The sequence below is a fragment of the Mus musculus genome, chromosome 14 (genome assembly GCF_000001635.26).
Source record: "Mus musculus strain C57BL/6J chromosome 14, GRCm38.p6 C57BL/6J".
NCBI lineage: Eukaryota > Metazoa > Chordata > Mammalia > Rodentia > Muridae > Mus > Mus musculus.
The window spans coordinates 62,058,911-62,084,420 of NC_000080.6; positions in this window are offsets into that span (position 1 = coordinate 62,058,911).

A 25,510-nucleotide genomic window follows, 5' to 3' on the forward strand; every position below is an offset into this window, starting at 1 on the left:
GGTGCAGCATTGTCATCCAATACTCTGACTTTAGTGGTCCCCTTCTAAGTGTCAGTCACATACTCTGTCGAGTAGCAAGTGTATAAGATAATAAAAAGATAATAGTATGTCTGATGGAGTTCCCCCAAAGCACTAAGTTCCCAATGGCTCCTTTATGTTGGCTTGACTGGGCCCCTATTCAGCAGGACAGACTGAAATAAAACCAGTTGATACAGTCAGTGATTCCCTTCCCCTTCCCCTTCCCCTTCCCCTTCCCCTTCCCCTTCCCCTTCCCCTTCCCCTTCCCCTTCCCCTCCCCTCCTCTCCTTTCTTCTCCTCTTCTCTTCTTTCTTCTCTCCTGTCCTCCCTCCCCTCCCCAAGGTTCTCCTCTCTTCTTTTCCCTCTCCTTTCCTTCCCTTTCTTCCTCATCCCCCTCCTCCTTCATTTCCTCTTCCTCTTCCTCCTCCTCCTCCTTCTTAGAAACAATCTCTCTGTGCAATCTTGACTGGCTTGGAATTTTCGGTCTAGACCAGATAGGCCTCAAACACAGAGAGATTTACTTGTCTCTGCCTCCCAAGGCCTGGAATTAAAGGCATGCACTACCATTCGTATTCTTACTTCCGTGCTTCGCTGGATTCAGCTTGCAAAACCATCTTGGTGATGCTTAGAAATAAAAAACAAACAAACAAACAAAAAGAAAAGAAAAATATCATGAGATTATCAACAAAAACACAACCGGTCTGGGAGCTCCCATTCTGGTTCTAGATGAAAATGCCAGGCCTGGCTCCCCTTTCGCAAGCATCTGCCATTGGTAAAGTACCTGGTCAGAAAGCATCACTGCCAAGCCTCTGGAAGCAGAGAAGATGGAAGAGACTTCCCCAGAGTCTACCCCTTTCCTAACGGATGGTACTGGATTTGCCCTGCAATCTAACTTTCAACCACACTGTCCCAACTGCCGTTGGTTTACTCTTGGCAAAGCAAGGCTTCCTGCTTTTCAGAAAACATGTTTACAGAGGTTGAGACAAAGGGCTCAAGATCGTCCCTGCTTTTCTGCACACCAATCAGCTCTTTCAAAACAGCATTTTAATTATTTAAGTGCATTGGATCAAAAACATCTGAAGTAAATTTTCTTGGAAAAAAACGTAAAATAAAGTTACCCTTTGAATCCAAGGAGAGAAAGTGCTTGGTTAGCTAAAAACAATTTAGGTTTGTGGTAACCCCAAAGTGTTTGAAAAACAATTTACATATTTGACAAGCTCAAAATGTCTCTGGAGTAAGCCTTGTTCTGAGCCTAAAATGAACAATAAATGTGGACATTTAAAACAAGGGTCACATGGAGTTGGAGTTTATGGGGTCTCAGATTTAGTATTTGAAAGTTGAAAAGCCCTGTTCTCATTTTCTTATAGAGTATATTTTTTGAAACCATTAACTGTTCATGGCGTCAAGATAAGCTAAATAGTTCAATAATTTAATAATTTTGTGATATTTTAATGGAATCTATCTCAAACAAAGGAGAGATTACTTCAGAATTCCAGGCACACTCAGAGCCTGGAGCCTGGGCCACGTCAGCCTATAAGATGAGTCAGCTGGAGGATTTTGGAGATTTCAGATCATGAGAGACTCACCATGAGGTTGTGAAGTGCTCATTAATTCCTATGGTCCCCGTGTTGCTCTAGAAAACTCTGTGTTTATCAAAGGTGTCTCCTCATTGGTGACTTCAGCTCAGCAGTGAACTGCTTTTCTGGCAGCTGGTGGTGGCAATTAAGTAGAGAGTAAAACCAGACACCACTGAAAGACATTAACCCATTGCATTGGGTAGGCAACACGTGTGTTCAGTGGTTGATGCTGAGACGCTCATGAGTGTATGCTGGAAGATTGGGTTTTGTCTTTAAATATGTCAGTGGTAGGCAGATTCTTTAGTTCCTTTCTATGGCTTTGTGGATGTCTGTCTGGGTCTAGCGAACAGAAAGGAGGTGCAAGTGACACAGGGATCTCTGCCAAGACAGGTGGACAGCTGACAAAGCAGTCACCTCCCTGGAACTTAACACATGGCCTGGGGTTCTCTAACGGCAGCTTGGCTTTATGGGGCCACTGCTGCTCCTGTGAAGTATTTAGAGCTGTGGGTCACACCTTTGGCTAGATGTCTGGCTTTATTTACTTCTGGAGTCTGGAATGTGTGTTGCAAATGCTGGTTGAGTTAATTTGTAGAGCTAGGTCACCTTTTTACCTCAGAATGACATGTCCATTTATTCTTGCATTTTTTTATGAGTCAAGATCTCGTGGTGTAGACTGGCTTGGCCTTGAACTGAAGATTCTCCACACGACAGTCCATGTCGCTTGTCTTTTGAGTTCAGCTCCTCTGTGAGACCTCCTCTGCTCACCAGAGCAGATACCTTCCTTAGCCTCTTACTGGGAATCACGCACAGTACTGTCAGTCCAGAATCAACAGCCAAATCCTAGATCACCAATAGCTCATAGAAGAAAGGTAGATCTAGCAGCAAATAGTTCCGTTCATATTATAAACTGTGTGTTACTAAGCCATTTATTTACTCTGACATCTGCTTTTCCATTGCTCCATAGGAATCATTATCTTTGCCTTGACCAAATACCTGACCAGAAATGAGGCAAATGTAAGAGTGGGATTTTTTTGTTTGTTTTGTTGGTTGGTTTTTTTATGTTTGTTTATTTGTTTGTTTGTTTATTGCCTTTCAGCTTAAGAAAAAATACAGTTCAATGTGACAGGGTGGCAAGATATCATGGAACTTCCACCATATCTGTGATTAGAAAGCAGGCAGCAGAGAATGGACCTGACCCCAGTGGATCACTTTCTTCAGCAAGGTTCCATCTTCTAAGCCTCTAAACCTTCTCTAGACTTCTAGAACAGCACCACCAGATGGGGGAAATGTTCCAACGCATGAGCCTGTGAGGGACAGCTCACCTTCAAACCACTACCCCTCCATTTGCATCCAGGTTCGGTTCCTGATCTCTGAGCACAGGGGATTCTGTATGATGATGGTTTCCTTTGTCACACTTCACCCTCTCTGAGGAAGTGTGACCAGGCACGTGCTGTGTGAATTTCCAAGGAGTGCCCAGAGGGTGACAACCCAGCTGGAGAAACTGCTGTTCTAGTAGTCTCCCCATGTGTCCTGGACTGAATCTCACTATCTGAGAAGATGCTGAAGTTGAGAGGGGAAGTCCGGAGCTGGGTGGAGGCAGGAAGGGAGCTCTATGGAACACCCTTGAAGCTGGGCAGTACACTCCCAATATGTTTGTGAAAAATAAATTTCTCCCTTGTTCTAGTAGTATTACTTGGGGGATTAAAGAATATTATTATAATTATCCAAATACATCTAACAGATTTAAAATGGAAGTTTCTAGTAAAAAGAAAAGTATGATAAAGATTGTACAGATGACAAAGTTAAGGCAGACCAGAGCCAATGTCTTTTAGACTATTTTTAGTCCTATTGAAAGCCATTCACCACTTACCACCCTGTGTGGCTTAATGTTTTTTGAAATATATCATGAGTATCAACTTCCACCAAAGCAGAAGCTGATGTTGTCAGGCAGGGCCTGAAGCCTATAGCTGAATCTTCTCTGTTCTGATATAACTCACCCACCAATGGTCCCCACTTGTACACGTAGTAAATGCCAGGATTTATGACATTCTTTTTTCTGTAATTAATAAAATATAATGTAACCATTTCCACAGCAGATGATCTCTTTCAGGGCAGCTTGAGGGCCTGGTCACTCATGTTTGTCTCCAGAATAAACTCTTACTCTCTCTGAGGTGAAACTGAAGCTTTTGTGTTAATGAGAGACAGTATACACAGGGGTTTCTACACCTGGAGATTCCAGAGTAGAGGAAACTCAGCACCATGACACGAAGGCAGAGAACCTCCTTCAGAGACGACAGTCCTTGAATAAACTCTGAATGGGGAGCTGTAGTATGCCACAGGACAAGGTTGCAAAGAGAGAGAGAGAGACTATTGAAAGCAAGGGGTAGAGTGCTAAATGCTTCACTAGTGGTCAGAGGGAGTCCTTGACATCCCTGCTAGGGAAGTACCAAGTTCACACGGCAAGTTCATTGCAAATGAACAAAGGGAGACGGCAGTCCATTTCCAGCTCCCTTCCCTTCACACCTCTTGACTCCAGCAACAGGACAGTGGAGCCATCTTAAGATAGCCACAGACACTCTACTCTCTTAAAGCCTGAAACACCCAGGCATTCTTTAACGCACATAAATAAACAGATGGGGTAAATAAAATGGCCGCAGAACACCTGTTGTGAATAAAAATCTTGTTCCAGATGTTGGTGAGGAGACCCCAGGAATGAAAAAGAATTAAGTGGCTTTCACTCTCACAAGGTTCGTTTTAGGGCTGAAGGCTTTCACAGATGCAGGTTTACATAGTGATAAAGCAATTGAAGAAGATTGGGAAGTGGTGGTGGTGGTGGTAGGGGCTGGGCCGGTGTTGAGTGTGGACTGAAGGGAGGTGGCTGTTACCATCAAGGTTCTGTTGTTGTATCATTGCTGGTTGACAATTGCATCGTATTCTTCCATGTGGGATTTTCAGAGCATGGGAACAGAAGATGGAGAAGCAGTAGAGCTTGGGTAAGAGACCACCCAGCAGGACCATGAATCATAGCTTGCCTTCTGGTCTCTTGTGAGAGAAACCTGCCTTGGAGAGAGATGACTTTAGCTAGAGGATCAACTGGGTGGAGAGTGATGCAGTATGCCACTGAAGTACAGACAGGCATCGAGAGAGAGGTCAAGGTTAATACAGAACAGAAATGCAGGAAATTGCTACAGCTTGTGACGCTGGGACAACTTGGGAGCATGTCGTCAGGAAGTCGTCTGGTCATGTCTCCCCCAGATATTCCTGACATTTGCTTTTCTGTGGTTTGGGATCCTGTAGACTCAACAGAGAACAAGGTCAGAAGAAGAAAGCTGACCCTATTATGGAATGGCTTTGGGAAACTGGTATATGGAAGGAGAAGCCTGACTGTAGGAAAACTAGAATCTCCGTAGCTGCATGCTATTATCAGGATGTGACATCTCCAAACATTTGAAAATTGGGACAGAGGGAAAGATAAAAATCTTTTTGTTTCACATGCCAGCCCATAGCTCTGCTTTCTAGGGGTGAGGGACCTCCTCGATCACACAGAGGTTATGGGAAGCAGGAAGGAACCAGACATAAAGTGAGAACACACCCACTATCAATTCCAGAACATTCTTGTCACTGAGAAAAGTGCCCCTTCAGCCCTCCTGCCTGCTGCCTAGAGGTATATGGTAACAAATGGCTTAATCAAGTGGCTGTTGAATATTACCTCAAAAGAAAATGGGGCTGGATAGAAAGCCATACATGGGAGCCCAGGAAAGGCCTTTGTGATCTCTAAAAAGTCCCATGATTTGAACTGTTAGCCAGTCATGGGCTGTATTGGTCCAAGCTTGGAGTCCTTAGCTCAGAAATGACATTGCGCTTGGGGTAGAATGCACTTGTCTGAAAAAGAGGCTCCAAGATGGGGCATACTGTGGATGGTCAGGCTAGTTCTCATCATCCAAGGACAAAATGCAAATTACCCATAGGTCTGCAGGCCAAAGAGGGATGCTGTTGGCCTCTTCCATTGCTTTGCTTGTTTTTTTTTTTTTTTTTTTTTTTTTTTTTTTTTTTTTTGACTGTATATACTGTGGGGTGGTGGCTTAAGTGTGGAGATTCTAGAACCACTCTGTTTGAGTTTTGCCACTTAGTGGGTCAATCTTATGTGAGTTCCTTAGTTTTGTGGATGGCCTCATTTCCTCCTTTACAAATTGGCCTATGTTAGACCAGTGTGTAAGTCTTTTTAGCTCTCTTGTGATGGTTACTTGTGTATTGAGAACACTGACATGTCGTTTTCCACAGTGCATTAATTTTTTTCAGGTTTTCTGTCATGTTACTTCATGAAGACATTTTGACACAGATATGTTGTTTGTGCAGCCAAGTGAACTTTCATTCTTTGATGCATATAATGTCTGTTTTATAGGAAAAGTATTTTTTTTCCCAACACAGGCACTGGTATACCAAATTTCTGGTGTAACTCTACATCTAACTTTGCAATCCACTTAAACATTGTTTTTAAATGTTGTATGCCTTTATTCTAAGGATTGTTTTAAAGTACTGTATGTTTTTATTCTAAAGATGTGTCCAATTTCCTCAATACTATTTTCTGAACAGTTTGCTATTTCTACATTCATTTGTGGGTCTTTTTAGACATTAAATTCTCACACGTCATAATATAGTGTGTTTTTACATTGTGATTTTTTTTCTAATAGCACACGGTTTAACTGAACAGTGTTTTAATATTCACTCACATAAGTCTTCTGTATTATTTTTCATTCTCCAAATCTTGTTGCTATATCTAAATAAAATTCTAGGTTTTTAATGATGATGATAATAATGAAGAAGAGGAAGGAGGAGGAGGAAGAAGAAGAGAAGGAGGAGAGGGGAGAAGGAGAAGGAGAAGGAGGAGGAGGAGGAGGAGAAGAAGAGGAAGAAGAAGAAGAAGAAGAAGAAGAAGAAGAAGAAGAAGAAGAAGAAGAAGAAGAAGAAGAAGAAGAAGAAGAAGTTATAACAAGCTTTTCCTGTGTGAAGGCTGGCCTCTCCTTTTCTAGGCACAGTGCTGTCTTTTCTGCATCCTGTACATTTTGAGAGCAGGAGTTTAGTGGTTATCCTTTGTAAGTGTTTGTCTTTTTAGCCAGATGCATGGTTCCTATTGACTCAAGGAGGCCTCCCTCTGGCATCCCACCACAGATGGTGCTTTATGCAATGTCTTCGATCACTTGTACTAACATCTATGAGTACTACTTGTACTAACATTGAGGTGGCAAGGGCAACAATGAGTATGAAATTTCTCAATATCTGCCTTTACCACTCTGACTTACTTGGATCAACTAAGGAAATTAATGAGCAGATGTTCATTTGTTAGCATCAGTCTTCTAACTCTGTAGAAACATAAAATGGACTAAGATAAACTCATTTGTATATAGTTACTGGTAAAATTTCTATCATTTTCTTCCCTGATAAAGCCCTTCCTCTTTGTAGGAGGAGTAAGGGGGTAAAGAAAAGGTCATTGCTTACAAGCTAGCAGAGAAAAGAGAAAGTTCCTATCAGTAATTCAGGTCTCCAAGGAATTATGGCCAAGGGTATAATCATCCCAAGAATAACATTTCCATTCCTTTAATTCATCCAATGATGTATGTGTTCAGGTATCCATGTTCTCATACAACCAGAAGAAGCTAAAGGCACTATGAAGTACTGGTGGGGCCAGCTCCAAGAAATGAAGACAAGAATGATCATCTGACTTTGTGGGCACTTGTAGGTATAGTGGATGAAATGCATGGCTCAAATGAGAAAACAGAGAAATGCTAAATAGTGACAAACCACGAAGGACAATGTGTTTCAATGAGAGGCCATGGAGCAGGGATAGAGCTTGAATTTGAAGGAGTCTTGTGGGTGGTGGAATTGAGCCAAAACTTGAGGAGAAAGCAGCATCACTGGGAAGGTCTCAGAAGAGAGGCCTTCTGGACGAGGCTGATGCCTATGGCAATGACTTTGAACTGTCTTAGGAAATACAGACAATGACTACAGATCATGCAGGGGAGAAACCAAAGAAGCAGGAGGATCAGCACTCTCCTGAATTTGCTTCCAGTGTCTTTGTGAACCAGAAGCAGCTAAACAGAGGACAGACTGGAAGTTGTCTACCAAACACTGGTTGACAGAAGCTAGAGGCATTTAGGACAAGAGAATGTCAGTTGGGAGGAGACTTTCATTGTAATCATCTGTGGGCAAGTCTGTGGGCATTTTCTTGATTAAAGATTGAAAAGGGAGGTGTCAGCCTATTGTGGGCAGTTTCTCCCCAGAGCGGATGATCCTGGGTCACTCATCTATAAGGCAAGCTGAGTAAGCCATGGGAAGCAAGCTAGTATCAGTGTTCCCTCCTGGCCTCAGCTTTAGTTCCTGCTCCAAAGTTCCCATTTAGTTCCAATCATAACTTCCCTCAATGATGGCTTGTGACATGAAAGTGAAAGATGAAATAAACTCTTTCCTTCCTAAGTTGTTTTCGATCGTGGTTTTTATCATAGCAAGGGCACACCATGGACCTCAGAGCTGTGGTTCTCTGTCCTTGGACATGGTGTTTTCATTGTTACAAAGACTTCTACCTTAAGTCTTCACCATTGAAGGAATACATAGTTGAAATTACCCTTTTGCTTTAGGCCAAAAAAATTAGTCAAAGCCAGACTTTTCATCGCAGTAACAAGACACCTAGCAGAACAGTAAAAAATAGAGGTGATTTACTTTATTTAGATCATGGTTTCCAAGCACTCGGTGCTTCCCATAGGAGGTGGAGAGGAGGGGAGCAACTTACACCATGGTGAACAGGAAGCAGAGCGATGATACTTGTGCTCATGGGCTTTCTCCTTTTCATCTTTTTCATCTAGAGTCCAGACTAGGGGATGGTGCCGCCAGCTCAGGGCTGGCCTTCTCATCTCACTTAGTCTCATCTGGAGATAGACTGAGCTGTACCTTATACCAACTACCGGGGTACTTCTCAGTCCTATCAGGTTTAGCCTTCACAGTAACCCACTGAAGCAAAGTAATGATCTAGAGGTTGAAGTGGATCAAACCCGAGACCACAATGTAATATTTAACACCCTTTCTACTTAAGTCTGTGCTGTTGAACAAAGACTCATTTGTTTGAGAAGCTATGAGTGGATGATGCCAACACAAGGGATAAAAAAACTGTAGCCCTGCCCCATTCTTGGGTCTCATGGGGATGACAAGTACTAAAGATAATGAAATAAAACAATTTTTTACATGATAGAACTGATCCTATGTGTTCTACTAAACCAAGACTACTATAAAGACAAGTGCTTTCCCTTTTATTGCTTAAGTGGTTATTGACAACCGTACTAGTTTGCCAGACTGCCACAAGAATAGACAGGGTGGCTTAAGATGCTCACTTTCTTGTAGCTCTGTGGGCTGCAAATTTAAAGTCAAGCCAGGGCTGTTTCTAAGATGCCAGAGCATCCTTTGTCCTGTGTCCCCTACATGATCTGTCCTCTGTGTGGGAACACCCTTGGGGCATTTTTACATGTGTAAATCTTTTATGGAGCCAGCAGTCAAACCAGGGCCAGTCCACTATAATGACCTCATGTTAACTCACTCACCCTTCTACAACTGTGTCTTTAATTTAGCCATCATTGGAGGAACCTGAGTTTGGAGTTTTGACTATGAATTATGGGAGAACAGAGTTAATAGAAACTCAACATTAATAGAAACTCAGAAACAGATTCTATTCTCTTGCTTTTAAGTTTTCTGAGTATGTAGTATAGCATCAATAAACAATGCACATATTTTAAGGAAATGAAGCTTTATTTTACTTAAAGTCTGACTCTATTGTCTAAACTCTTAGAACAATGAACAAAACAAGCAAAGCCCTGTCTCAATGAGCTTACACCACTCTCTTTGGGGAAATAGATATAAAAGCATTATGAAGGACAAAGGACACCATTAGCATGGAATAAGTGCTGTGGAGACTAGACTACAAGGGAGGGCAATTAAGGCGGGCCAAGGTAGCATCCGAGTGAGTGGGCAAAGGGGTAAATGTGACAGCCAGAGGAGTAAGTGCAACAAGCCCCAAGGAAAAAAGAATAGCTAGAAAACCAAATCTTCCTATTGGAGACAGAAGGCAAGGCTACATTGTGCAATGTTGGACAGCACTGAATTTTAAAGGGAATGAGGAGAAATGGAAATGCTTTGAGCTGAGAAGTGACAACTTTTGTGTTTCAGCAGGATCCCTCTGGCTGCTATATTCAGAACTGATGATAGAGAAAAAAAAAAAAAAAAAAAAAAAGGAGCCAAGGCTGGTGACACAATTCTGTAATACTCAGGAAGCTGAGGTGTGAGGGAGGATCATAGGTTCAAGACTTGCCTGAGATACAGAGTAAGCTGACCAATGGTAGGGCACCTGCAGAAAGTATGTGAGACCCTGGGCTTGATGCTCTGTAGGGCAAACAGGAAAGCCACAGGTGGTGGAGTATGAAGGTAATGCTCAGGAGATACAGGCAGGAGGATTTTGAGTTTGAAGCCACCAGAAAGAGTATGGAGATGATTCTTAATTACAATCAGAAGCAAGAATAGTGGTTAGGTAGATGGGGATGTTGGCTGTAGAGGGAGTCAACAGTGATCAGGTGCTAGGTGTGCAGTGACAGCAGGGTCAGATTTGGTGGAGGGCATAAACAAGAGTTCCACAAACTTTATTTGAAAAACAAAAACAAAAACAAAAACAAAGAAGTGGTATTGAACATTGGGTGTAGCACTGTGAGAAGAAAAGTTGTGGAGGAAGGTCTGTGACACTAATTTGGAGACATTGAACAGAAACCCACATAGAGACATGGCATAAACACTTTGATGTGAGTTTGGAGTTCTGTGGTAGGGCTCTGCACCAAAGGGCTCAGTTTGAGTGTCATGACCATGTGGCTGGAAACTAAACCATGAAAATGGGTAATAGCTCCAAAGAAAATAGTATATGCTGAGTAGACCAGGGTCTAAGGTGCGTGCCAGTATTTAAAGGTGGAAGGATGGTGGAGAGCCAGAAGCTGAGAAGAGTGTTTGCTCCATTAGGAGGACAACCATGCGGCACAGCCCTGTAAACCAAAGAGATGGGAAGATCAAGTGTGGTAAATGCAGATGATGGGCTCAGTGAGAGTCTTCTTTACAGAGGGACTCAACAAATGGAAGTGGGTGGTGAGTGGCCAAAAGAGTTTTATCACACAGGCGCAGAGCAAAGCCAAGTAGAGCATGTTGATTGTTGGCTGAAGCTGGAGGAAGGGATAAAGAAAACCTGTGAAGAATTCTTTCAGAGTTTAGCAAATGGAGTAGAACAAAAGTGATTGAAAGAAAGATGGAGTTTAGAGAGAAAACTTGAAGACTTTTTAAACAACTGTTTTACCAAGGCAAACTTTATATCCAATATCTTTACACTTGAGGTGGTCTTCCCATTGATAAATAGAAGTGTATGCATGCAGAGTGGGAACTTTAAAATATGTATATATTATAGAATGACTCAACAGAGCTAACTAGCAATCAGATCTAATGCTTTATACCACGCACTTATTACTGTTGTGAATATATGTACATTAATGCACATATTCTTAATAACTCTGAAAACACTGTTATCTGTAGACACTGTGCTAGTCAGTTTGTCATCATGGTGGTGACACAACTGATAGGGCCAAGTTAAATGAGAAGCATTTGCCTTGGCTCACAGTTTGGAGACTCTAACCCAAGGTCCCCAGTCTTTACTGTCTGGGCTGCTAAGGCAGGGTTCCACAGCAGAAGGGTCAGGCAGTCTAGAAGCAGAGGAAGAGATACAAGGAAAGACTGTAACTAAGACACTATTCAAAGGCCACAGGGACCTCCACCCTCCAACCAGCCTCACAACTAAGTGTCCAGCACCTCCCAATGATAGATTTAAAATTTGAAGTCATCAATTGATTGGTAAAACCTTTGTAAACCAATTACTTCTCAAAAGCTGCACACACACACACACACACACACCACTGCCTCAGGTACCAAACCTTCAATGCCTGAGCCTTACGGACATGAGGTACCATGCTGTAGAATAGATCCCTGGAACATATGTTTTCTAGCTAAGGAAACGTAATCTTCTCTTCCTACTTTCCACTCATCCCTCCCTGCTACCCCTGTGAGATCCAGTTTTTAGACTCCACATGAGCTCATTCAGCAACTACCTTCTGGGCCACACACCCCTAATACTTTTGGGTTCCCACACATTGTTGCAGATGGCAGAATCTCATTATTAAAAGGCAGGATTGTCAGTAAGTGGTAGCATGCTTTCCTTATTCATCCATCCATTGATGGACATGCAGGTGGCCTCCATATCTGGGCTACTGTGAGCACTGCTGCGTGCAGCTGTCTCTCCACCATACTGATTTCATTTCCTCTGGATGTACCTGGTAGTGGGATTGCTGGATCATGGGGTAGTTCTATTTTTAATTTTTTAAAAAATTTTTTTTTAAAAAGGAGTTTCCATACAGTTTCCCATAATGGTTGCACCAATTTAAAATGTATCCATTTGAGTGTTCATTTTGATGAGTTCTGACAAATTTATATGCCCGTGAAACCACCACCCCAACTGAGATATAACAAGTTGCCTCACCCCCAAAAGTTCCTCTGTACCCCATTTCTAGCTAATCCCCCTTGCAGACCCAGGCAACCACTAATCTACTTTCTGTCACTATATATTATATTTGTTTTTTATAGAGTTTTATTTAAATGAAAACATATGGTGTGCACTCTTTTATATTTATATCTTTTCACGGAGCATAATTCCTTTGAGCTTCCCCCATGGTTAGTGTGTAACAACCCTTGCTTTTGACTCTGGGTAGTACTGTTGTACAGAGATGACGATCTGTTGTTTCCCTAGCCACCCCATGGTGGGTATTCAGGTCTCTTCCAGCTTGCTTCTATCTGAAAGGTAAAGGCCATGAACATGTTTTATACAAGCCTTCGTGTGGACCCGGGCTTACATTCTGTTGGGTAAATCCTTCAGAAGTAGAATTGCTGGTGTCACGACGTGTGCCTGCACAGCTTTATAAGAAGACACAGGACTGTTTTCCATGGTGGCCCTGTGCTTTCTTTGCACTAGAGTGGAGGAGCTCCAGCTTCTCCTAAGACCTGGAGCTGCTGCTCTCATTTTAGGTCACCCAGTGGGTGTGCTGGGTACATGCTATGCCAGCTTTCTAGCTCAGCGCTTTGCTTCTTTCGACCCGGCAAGGAGTCTGTCTCCTCTGGCTAGTCTGCCTTACTGTCTGAAGTTAGTTGTGGGCCCCTCTCCCCTTCTGTCTCTTACCTCTATCAGCTGTCTAGGTACCTTTGTTCTCATCCACACCATAGGGATTTTGTTATTTCAGTCTTTTGTTACTGTTGGTGATAATTAGTATATGGAGGTGGTTTGTATTTTTCTGTTTTGGGATGTGTGTGTGTGTGTGTGTGTCTGTCTGTCTGTCTGTCTTTGTGTGTCTCTGTCTGTCAGTCTGTCTCTGCCTATCTTTGTCTGTTTGCCTGCCTGCCTGTCTGTCTGTCTGTCTCTCTGTGTGTGTGTGTGTGTGTGTGTGTGTGTGTGAAGCACACATACACTACACATTAAATCAGAAACCATAATATACAATAAAAATAAATAAATAAATAGACTAGCGAAACAAAAAAAGTCAAATAAAATAATACAAGGACCACCATTGAGTTCATTTTGTGTTGGCCATTTAATGCTGGTCCTACCCTTAAGTATAGTTAATATCCAATGAGACTTTATTGGGGAAAACTATTTTTTTTTCTTGCAAGCAAATGCTAATTACACAAAGCTTCTTGGTTAGGGGTGGAAAGCTGTTTACTTCCCCTTCTCCACCACTAAGACCGAATCTGGCTTTAAGCTGTGTAGTCCCTGTGAGTTCATATGTTCATATATGTCAGTCCTGTTGTGTCTGGAAGACACTGTTTCCTTGGTATCATCCACCACCTCTGGATCTTACAGTCTTTGGGCCTCCTCCTGTGCATAGCTCCCTGATCCCTGAGGGGTAGGGGATTCATGAAGAAATCCCATTTAGGACCGAGTATTCCAAAAGTCTCTCATTCTCTATACACTGTCCAGTAGCGGATCTCTGAGCTAGCTCCCATCTACTGCAAAGGAAGTGTCTGTGATGATGGATGAGTGGGACACTTATCTATGGGGACAGCAGAATGTCATTTTATTGCTACGTTCCTTTAGCATAACAGTAGTGTTTGATTTTCTCATAGGCCATGGCCTATCTATTCCCACTTGGGTTCTCGGTCAATTCAGCAATGTTAGCAATGAATTCCATCTTGTGGAGAGGGCCTTAAACCTAATCAGAGAGTGATTGGTTACTCCCACCACTTTTGTGCCCCAATTGTATCTTGTGAGCAGATCACTATTGTAGATCACAGAGTTTACAGCTGGGGTGAGGTTACTCTTCTCCTCCGGTAGTGTTCAGAGTACCTTCTGGTGCTATGGACACTAGTCATTAGCGGGTGAAGCCTCTAGGAGACACCAAGTCATCTCAATGTTCAATAAGATATTTTGTCTTCAGCAGTAGGCCCTTACCATCAGTTTGTAGAGAGTAATAAGCTAAGATGTTTGGAGATTTCCATGAGGCCCTTTGCACAACAATTCAATTAGATGATAGTGAAATATGTCTAGTTGGTGTTTTGACTCCCCCATTACTTGGTGACTCCATTTACATTTCTTTGATGTATACATATATTTTAAGAAGATTTTACTGTAGTAGATTTCAATATGACTCCTGAAGTGGCCATTAGTACTAGTTGTTCCTCCCCATATCCCCTGTGTTACCTCCCTTTTCCATCCCCCTTTTCACTCCATTCTCTCACCTGTCCCTCCATAACTATGCCTTTATTTCTTCTTCCTTGGGAAACCCTCCCCTCCCCTAATCTCTTACTTCATATTTAATTTCTGTGGTTATACAGATTGTAGCATGCATACATAAGGCTTAAAAGATATCAACCACTTGGGGGCTGGGTTGCCTCATTTAGAATGACTTTTTTAGCTCCATCCATTTATCTGCAAATCTCGAAATTTTGTGTTTTTTGTTTTAACAGATGAATAATATCCTATTGGGTAAATGTGCCATGCTTTCAATATCTATTCGTCAGTCAATGGACATCTAAGCTTTTGATGATTCCTGACCATTATGAAAAGAGCAGCAATAGATGTGGATGTGCAAATATCTCTGCAGTAGGATGGAGAGAAGGTTGGGTATATGTCCAAGAGTGGTATACCTAAGTGAGTCTTGAGGTGAATAGGTTACCAGCTTCTTAGGGATACGCCACCCTAATTTCCAAAGAGAAAACACAAGTTTGCACTCCCGCCAGCAATGAATAATGTCCCCTCCCCCATGTCACCAGCATTAGCTGCATTTGTATATTGACCTTGGCCATTATGGCTTGGGTGAGATGAAATCTCTGAGAAATTTTGATTTGCATTTCCCTGGTAACTAAGGATGTTGTACATTTCTTTAAGTGTTTCTCCCCATTTGTGTCGCACTTTTGAGAACTCTCTGATGAGTTGTGTACCTCCATTTTTAATTTGGTTATTTTGTTTTTCTTGATGTCCAATTCTTTTAGTTCTTTATATACTTTAGATAGTAACTCTCTGTTGAATGCATAAATGGTAAATATCTTTCCCCATTATGTAAGCTACCGTTATGCCCAAATTGTAAGGGTCTGATTCTTGAAGAATGATACCGCCAGACTCAAATAGTATACAATAGTAAAAAGTGTTTATTCTGCAAAGAACCTACATGCAGGAGTCTGCCATACATCAGGATGGAAGACAGGGATGTGGACTTTGCAGGATCAATTTAAATCCCTTGATTAGTTGGCTCTATCTCCAGGGGTATAGGTGAATTTGTGATTGGTTAAGGGTCTGGAGGATTTGGGGGACTTTTGCTAATTAACAATCAAGAAAGGCTCAAGCTAGGTGGTGGGGCAGCTTCCTGATTGGCTGCCTGTGAGGAGTGGTTTTTCTTGGAATTGACTGTTTTGGACTTTTCCAGTTCTGGGAAACAGAAACCTAGGCCTGGTCTCCCAAACTCCCAGTTTTCAGCCTGTCATAGAATCAGCCTGGCTCTGGCTAACTCAGACCTCTCCAAATGATGGCATCCTTCACCATTCAGAAGCTTTTCAGTTTCATGAAGCCTCACTCATTAATTGTGGTCTTTGTGCCTGTTCTAATAGTGTTCTGTTCAGAAAGTCCTTCCTGTGACAATGAGTTCAAGAATATTCTCCACTTTCTCTTCTATTAGATTCAGAGTATTTGTCGTTATGCTGAGGCCCTTAATTCATTTGTAGTTGACTTTTGTGCAGGGTGATAAATATGGATCTATTTGCATTCTTCTACATGCAGTCACCCAGCTTGACTAGCTAGCACCACCTGCTGAGGATGCTGTCTTTTCAGTATGACTTTAACATCTTTATCAAAAACTAGGAGTCCAGTTGTGTGTGGACTTATGTTTGGATAGTCAACTTGATTTTATTGATCAAAGTGTCTTTTTATGCTAACACCATGCTGCTTTTATTATTATCGCTTTATAGTACAATTTGAAATGGGGTATGGTGATATCTTCGGCAGTTCCTTATTCAGGATAGTTTTAGCTATCCTGATGTGTGTTTGTGTGTGTGTGTGTGTGTGTTTGTGTGTGTGTGTTTCATATTGTAAATGTAACTTTTATTCACTAGATGTAATTATCTCTGTAGGCTTACTGCTAAATAATCTCATCCTTTCTAGCTCTTTCTGAGCTCTGGTTGTATGGTTCAACTCAGCTGTTCTGGCTCAAACTCCTCTCCAAGATGACTGATTCAAATAGGATTCTCTAGACTTCTGACTGAATTTCTCTGCTTGGCCTCTAACTCTGGCAATCTGTTCTAATCTGGCTCCTCATTCTGTCTTCACTTGAAACCTTTCTCTGTAAAGCTGTCCCAGTAAAATTGCTATTTCCCTTACTCACCTCTCTCCTCCTCTCTCTCCCTCCTCCTCCCCTCCCCTCTCTTCCTCCCATTTCCCTCTTCTTCTCTCTGTGTCGTTCTCTTAAGTCCTTTCTATCCTGTGGTGTTCTTGTGTGCATTTGGTATATCCTATCTCTGACAAATTCTGCCAAATCCTTCTCTGATTTGTCACTTTGTCTGCCCCTCAATCAGACATCACTTTCAAACATGGCTACTTCCTCCTATAAAGTAACGTTTCCTTCATTGTTTGAGATTAAAGGTATGTACTAAGAATATGTCTGTATTCTAGCCAGAGGGATTAAATGTATGTCATTCCAGCCAGATCACACAGACCTAGAAGGTCTCTCTGGCTGTGATCCCTTGCCGGGGCAGCCCTGTTGCTGGATTAGGATTCCTCTATATCAAATGAAGCTGAAGGTTGTTTCTTTTTTTTCCCATTTCTGTGAAGAATTTTGTTGGATTTTGATGAAGACTGTATTGAATCTGTAGATTGCCCTTGTCAGATATTATGTCAGAGCAATGAGTCAATCTACAGAGTCAATACAATCTCCATCAAAATTCCAACACTGTTCAATCTTTGTTTCTTTCAAAGATTTTTTTCTCATCTTCAATTGGCCTTTCCATATCATAGCTGTTATTCCAATTGCTGCATGTGCTACCCCTTTGAGATCATGGATTTCTTTTCATTTGTTTTATTGTAGCGCTGTAGCCTACTATCCAGAGTTCAGTCCTCTCATGCTCTCTCTTTCCTTCCTGCTGCTGCTGGTCATTGTCACTTTAATCACAGGAGAGGAGTTTCTCAGCTGGGCAGAGTTCACGGCAGTTCATCTATGTGAATGGATTACTGCCTCCCCTGGAGATAACCAGAGTCCTGTGGGCATCCCTATGTGGACCTAAACATGCCTGGCTTTCATGTGGCACTGGATATCTGAACTTGGGGCTTCATGGCTGCCCAGCAGGTAGTTTCCTGAGCCATCTCCCCAGGTACAAGTATATAATATCCATTGACCATACTCTCCCCACCCCCCACCCCCACCCCCACAGCATATCTGGGATAACAGTTGCCTCCAGGAGGAATTTGGGTATGGAGAGCTGTGGCACAGGGTCAGCTCCAGGTGCAGATGGAAGGCAGAAGGATACCATCCCAGGCTGCCCCTTGGTTCCTGTGTCCTGAGGGCTCCAGGCAGGTCCCTTGGAGCAGAAGTGGTGGTCCTACCTGTGCTCACAGGTGTGTCAGCACTCCTGGGAGAGCAGCTTTCTCCTGGTGGGACTCCAGTATGGAAAACTGTGGCACAGGGTTAGTTCCAGGGTGCAGATGGACACTGGAAGTGAGTCTAGGACTAACAGATGAGAGAAAACACCCAGTATTTGTCTTTCTGAAAATAACTCATCTGATAGAATACAATTAACTCCAGGCATATTTTTGTTTGTTTTTTGTTTTTGCAAATAACAAGACTTCATTCTTGTTTGTGGCTGGAAAGATATGTTGAGTAGATATATTACAATTTCTCTGTCTCTCAATTTCCTGTTTTTTTTTTGTTTTGTTTTGTTTTGTTTTTTATCATCAATCAGCATTTAAATGCTGACTGACCAGGGCTGTGGTCCTGAACAGATTCAGGAACTAAACCACGACATTGAGTTGAGATCTTACAGGGCTTTTAAGCCTAAAATTCACAAACATCTGTGCCAAGTTATTCTACCAATCAGGATTTAGGAATAGGGGGATTTCCTTAGGAGCATGTCTTTGTTGTACATTTATCTTGCTCCCATTGGTTGAAGTATTCAACTGTGGCAGGAAACTTGCCTTGTCTAATATTCATGCCTTAACTTATCTGCCAGGATAGGACTTGCTAACATTCCTGTCTAAACTTTCCAACCAAGATGTCAGTTACCAACGTACATGTTTCTTTCTACCAAGTAGGATGTCAGTTCCCAGGGAGGTCTTGAGAACTTAAACTCTACTCAACCACTACTCATAATGGAAGTCTTATTCCAAATAGTTTCTTATATTGGTGCAGGTGTCTCTCTTATATTGCAATTCATCCCAGGGGCAGCTTATACCATAAAAGCTTATACACAGGTGCAGGAAGTTTCTGGGTAGTTGGTTGAGGTCCAAGCTTATTGTGGGTAACTATACAAAGCTGATTTCTATTGTGATTGGTTTACAAAGCCACAAATCATAAAAAAAAAAGTATGTAATCAGTCTTGGCTTCAGAAAGTTTCCTAGTAACAGCAGAAACATATGAGAAAGTTTTCTTATAATGGCAGGCTAGCCAGGTAACTGTTACCTAGGCCTTAATATTTTACCCAGGCCTTAACAAGAACTGTTTCTAGTTCTAATGCCAATCAAGATAGCACAGTTTCTGTCTGCACTTTCTGTTAGTGTCACACATTTTCATCATTGTAAAGTTGGAAAGATGGCTCACTAGGTAAAGTATTTTCTGAACAAGCATTAACACCTGAGTCTGGATCCTCATATCCTCGCAAAAAGTCAGACTCAGCAGAGTGTGCTTATAACCCCAGCACTCAGACAGACAGGGCAAGAGAATCCGTGGGGCTCCCGGGCCAGATCATCTAGCTCAATTGGGGAGCTTCAAGTTCAGTAAAAGACTCTCCCAAAAGATAAGGTAGAGAGTAACAGAGAACAACACTTGGTGCAAACTCCTGACCCCCCCCCCACTACACACACTTATATGGGTATATATGAAACACACATGCACACACAATTTTGTTTTGAAATCTGTCAAATGAGATGAATGTGGTGGGCATTCAGATAAAGGCACTTAACTGCCAACCTTAGTTAAGTCCCCAGGACCCATATGGTGGAAGGAGAGAACTGATTTCCACAAATTGTCCTCTGACACCCCTCCCCCCACCACATGCTGTAGTGTGTGCATTCATGTACACATACACTATAAATACAATTTTAAATTATACTATATAATTTCTGGAACTGATTATTTTGAATATGCACAAGACCATATAATTTTCACTATATACTTTTTGTCTGAGAGAAATTACACATGGTTCTAACATCACAATGTGGGTTATGCTGATGCGGGTTAGCAATATGATATTATTTCTAGGATCTTTTTGAACATTCTGTAAAATTTATGTGAAGATCTTCTTTTGTTATTCTGTATTTTATAAATCAGCTCATGTGGGTTACATTCAGGTGGGCTAACAGTGCCTTCAATAATTTCACAATATGCAAACCACACTGATTGCTTAAAATGATGACTCTCTAGTGGTCTATTTTTAGAAGGAGGTTTTATATTGAAGCCTTTAAACAAAATGCATGCTTATTTCTTCTTTTTTTGTAAAGATGCACTTATTTTTTTTAAATTTATTTGAATATGTATGTGAACCACATGTGTGCAGGTACCCTCTTAACAGCTGAGCCATCTCTTCAGCCCAACTGTTCATTTCTTTTTCACTTCTTATAATTTTATTTTTTCTCATTTTATTAGTTCTTTGAGAGTTTCATACAATGCATTTATACATTCATATTCACCCCCCTCCACAACTCATCACAGATCTACCTCCATCATTCCTACCCACCTAACCTTGTGTCCTCTTTCTCCAGGGGAATGAGATTTGCCAGCTGTCCATAGTTTAATTCTGGGAACTCTAGAGAGAGAATAAATGTAACGTCCAGAGGGGGAGAGGGGAATGCGGAAGCAGAGGAGGTGTAAGACCCCCTTTAGGGGACCCCCCACTCTAGTCTGGGGAGTGAGAGAGCACCCAAAGATACATGAGAATCCATTGCTGTAATCACATGAGGCAGTTTAATGACGGAGCTCCGGACCAACATGCATCCCACACAGGAGATAACGGATGTCGCCACGAGGCTTGAAAACTAGGGGTTTTTATAGGGTAAGGGGCTTAGGGGTGTGGAATTCAGCACCCCTAAGTGACACACTACTGGCTTATTCAAACATCAGCAGAAAAATTACATGTACATGCAGGTTGTCAGAGATCTGTGAGTTGTTGACTCAGTTTAGATAGCCCTGTTATGTCCTCACATTCCTCTTTATCTTTAAGGTTAAGCTGTTCCCAGGAATGTTTTAACTACGGGGCATACCCGGGTTTGTTTTTCTTTATTCTCAGCCCCAGGCAGCCTCTAGCTCACAAACAACCAGCAATTTCTGAGTACTTTACATGACTTACAGGTCTTGAAATTTCATCTTTTTTTCAGAGGGAGGCTCTCTGAAGAAGAAGGTGCAGCTGTTCCTCCTGCTTGCTCCTGCTTCTGTTGCTGCTGTTTCTGATGGTCAAGAGAAAAAAGATGCAAAATTGGAGATACCCTGATGAAACAAAGACTAGACTTGACCCAAGAAGCTTAATCATCAGGAACTAGTTTAAAGAGTCCTCCTATGCCCTCTTCCCCATCTAACCTTCTTTTTCTCCTACTTAGTGTTGGGGTATTGGGAGGAATAAGGATTGGAAGGGAGGTAAAGGGATATAAAAACCCAAATGAAGTCGACTACAACAAAATTAGCACCTACACATCTTCTCCCAGAAGACATCGATTTCCAATAGTTCCTGAATGAGGGGTGGACTTTCTTTGTGGTCACCTCCCCTTGCTTTGCTGGATTTTGTATAGCTTGAGCTTGCTCAGATCTTGTATACACTGTTACAAATACTCAAGCTCAGAGAGTGGCACCATTTGGAGGTGTGGCCTTGTTGGAATAGGTGTGACCTGGTTAGAGTAGGTATGTCACTGTGGGTGTGGGCTTAAGACCCTCATCCTAGATGCCTGGAAGTCAGTCTTCCACTAGCAGCCTTTGGATGAAGACGCAGAACTCTCAGCTCTGCCTGCACCATGCCTGCCTGGATGCTGCCATGCTCCCACCTTGATGATAATAGACTGAACCTCTGAACCTGTAAGCCAGCCCCAATTAAATGTTGTTGTTGTTGTTGTTTTATTTTTTTTATAAGACTTGCCTTGGTCATGGTGTCTGTTAGCAGTAAAACCCTAACTAAGACAGAACTGGTTTAAAGCTGCTGGCTGCTTATTTAAAATAAAACGATGTACATGCTCTGATGTTCATATTTTAACACTACATCAGATCATTTTGGTTTTCTCTCTCATGGATCCTACACGAAGTCAAAAGAACAGGGATTAAATTATGTCTTGGAAATAGTTCCTGTTTTATTATTCTAGCCCAAATCCTATGCTCCTCCCCTCTTCCTCTGAGAAATATTAGAATGTTTTCATTTTATCTGACTCGGAAAATCAGTATTTAGAGTGTCTCAAAATTCCAATCTCCTAAATCATGTGAAAGAAGTTGAGAATATATGGCTGAATTTTAAACCTAAAATATGACCCATTCTCAGATATTTTTTTATTAGGAGAGGTATATATATTTCTTAAGCCTTACATATATGAAAGGGCAGCATGCTCTGTGGGGAGAACGGCAGCTTTAGCATGGACTATCTTTGGCTTGTCTGTGTTACTTCTTTCTCCAAGCTTGTGTTCTCAGCTGGTTTAAAACCTCCAAGGGTGACCAAAGGAACCAAATACAGTGACATCTGAGGAAAAAGCTTTGGGAACTGCCAAACGTAAGGCAATATGACAGTTGTGTCAAGTTTTGTCTATACATCTGCTCTGAGCACAAACCCACAGGGAGAAGTAGGGGTAAGCCATGAATGAAAGGGTCACTGTCTAGAAGAAAATTCTTTCCATCTGATACCGATTTAGAACCAGTAAAGACATGTCCCGTTCCACACTGCAAAGGGCGGCACCGCGAGAGGCTGCTGTGCCCCATCTATGTCTTCTCTCTTGCTTCCATGCAAAAGTATTTGGGGGCTTTCCAATGCTTGCTTGGGATTCTGGTACTCTTGAAAATGGCAATGGATTCTTGGTATTTTAATTATTTTTGTTACAGTTACAATGTAATTTTATGCTGGAGTTTAAACATTTAAAATAGTTTTCCATTTCTGATTTAACTTATACATTTCTGAATATTTTTAATATGTATGTCCATTATTTTAGATACAAGCTTCCTTTAGATTACTTATCTTAGTAGACTCCTTGTTGGAACCTTTGTGCAGCACAGATAATTATTGAGAATACTAAAACAAGCAAGACTGAGTCTTCAGGCACCTTCCATTTTAGGAATGGAAGTGAGGTCTGCTAGATCCACAGACCTAGCAGAATGTAATAGGAGCTGAAAACATGCTACATTGGCTCATGTAGTATTATGCATTTTCAAAAACTTAACACTCTAAAGGTAAGATGAACAAATTTGACTTTAAGGAACTGGGAATGCTGCTTGATTGAGAGAGTGCTTGCCTCGTGTCCTCATGTGTATAAGCCCTGAGCAGACTCCTAGTACCAGATAACCCTGGCACAGTGGGTCTTGTAATAGCAGCACTTAGGACGTTATAAGCAGGAAACTAAGGAATTCAAGGTCATCCTAGACTACATAGGAAGTCTTAGACCAGCTTGAGCTATATGAAATCCTCTCTGGAAAGAAGAAAGAAAGAAAAGAAGAGAAGAGAAGAGAAGAGAAGAGAAGAGAAGAGAAGAGAAGAGAAGAGAAGAGAAGAGAAGAGAAGAGGAAAGAAAGATGGAAGGAGGGAAGAAAGGAAGAAGGGAAAAGCAAGCAAGCAAGCAAGTCAGTTCTACTTTCTTGAGTAGAATTCACAAGAGTGGGTCTGGACTGGATTTGTCTTGTTCACAGATTGTTTTAAACATTTGAGTCAATGTGGAGACATCAGGAATTTCATACAAAAATTCAAATCTAGTTTTTCCTGAAAAACCTTAATGGTTTAGTCACTTGTGCTGCTTCCACACAGGTTATTGGGCCCCTGGGAGCCTGTCTGGGAGAGGACAAGCACTTTGTAGCCCACCGCTGGATGTCTGACCCCATAGCTGCTGATTCTCTCTGAAATACCCCACTAGGCTCCATCTGGGGACTTTGCACTGCCCTATCTCTAGCTTGGGATGTTCCTCCTCTAAGTACCTTCATGGCTCTTGTTTGATCAAGCTCCTGGTAGAGGCTGTCTCCTGATAGGAGCTCTCAACATCTAGAACTGAAAGGCCACACTCCCCTCATCCTTCCTTATTTATCATTGCCACGTTTCCCAGGCATCCATATCGTGTGGCACATGTATTTTTAATGTGTTTATTCACTCATTAAAAATACCCCTCTATCCGAGCATGGTGGCGCACACCTTTAATCCCAGCACTCAGGAGGCAGAGGAAGGCGGATTTCTGAGTTTGAGGCCAGCCTGGTCTACAAAGTGAGTTCCGGGACAGCCAGGGCTACACAGAGAAACCCTGTCTCGAACCCCCCCCCCAAATACCCCTCTGATGGAGTCCATTTGTGGTAGTGTCGTGATCTGCCTTCTACCTATCCCAGTGCCTGGCATGGGACAAGCCCTCAATGAAGGTTTGTTGAACAAATACCACCCTTGTAGGTTGCTCGCTTTCTGAGCACGATAAGGTTGGAAAAGAAGAGCAAAAGAGATGCTGACTCTCACAGAGAAAAAGAGCATCTCTAGAAAGCCTGGGCCCAAATGATCCATAACAGCAAAACTCTACGTAGGACAGGAGCATGCCAAGAAGTGCAGAAGAGATAGGGCCTATATGAGGGAGGAGAGAAGGAGACACAAATAGCATTTCAGAGACCAGCTGAGTCGCAGGCGCCTGGGTCTGAAGGGTATCATTTTTAAAGATATGGCGGATGGCATTGCATGGTGGTTTTAGCTAAGTTCTGGAGCAGAGAGCAGGAAAGAAGAAACACAGCACTAAATTATGTCATGCAGTATCAAGACCTGGGGTTTGCTTTTAGTTTTGCTTTTTTATGGGCTCTACTAGTGACTCTGTGTGGTTCCTGGAGGCTCCAACTGAGAGTCAGAAACTATTGATGTAAGCGATTCTGTCAATAAGGGAGTGTTTATTTGTTTCCAAGCATGAAATGAAAACTGCTTTCAAGCATCAGCTCACCATCACTAGCAAGCAGCTCTGGACAATCTGCGGGAGGCTGAGATTGCACGGTGACCAACATCAAATCCTCGCATGTATGGCGGAGACCACAGCAGTGCAGGCTAGATGGATAGGACTGGTCCTTCAGAAGATGCAGTCGGGGCTCAATCCACATAAAAGCTGGTTTTCTGCCTTTTGCAGACATCCAACTTGGAGATGTCCTTATGTACATTGCATCCTCAGCTGTGAGCTCCTTCAGAACCCGAAACCTCACTTGCAGTTTCATAAGTTTCCCAATGAATGGTTCAACCCCAAAGCAAACAACTCAAAACCGCATCATCTTATAATGTGATAAAAATGAAACCCAGAGAAGTGCAAGGATCTCTTCGAGGCCGTGGGTAATTGGGTAAAGCTCTGTTCTGGGGCTGGTGTCTTCCATCAGGCAATATGCACAGCCCTCGAGTGTAGCCCACATCGGCTTCAGCCAGACGGCTCTTGGTTCCTTTCTATCATCTATGTGATCCTGCTATATGATTGGACAGCATGTTCTTTACTTTTGCCTCAATCCTTGGAACCTCAAACTTAGCCTGTTTCTATGCTACGTGACAACCTTCACTGTGACTCCTGCAGGAGTGCTGGTGCCCTGTGCAAATATCTCCTGCCCATCCCATAAGCCACTACCACACTTAGCTGGGTACCTGGCACCTGTAAGAATGGAGCCAGCCACAGCTGGACTCTGTGAGCATCATCAGAGAGCAGGGTTGGGTGGACATGTCCCTTCCTGGAGCATGAATGAGTGTTTGATTGACCTTAACTCACCACTGGGTGGAGTTCGCTCTGGGCAGAACACTTAGTGGCTGAGGAAACCCCAGGGAGAGGCTGCCTGGGCTGGTGGTTTGACACCGATTTTGGCTGTTTGGAGAGGAGCCACTGCAAGCTAGCTTTGACTACTGGTGCATGATGAAGAGGCCTTACCTTCTTAGCCTCCCACTGTCCTAGT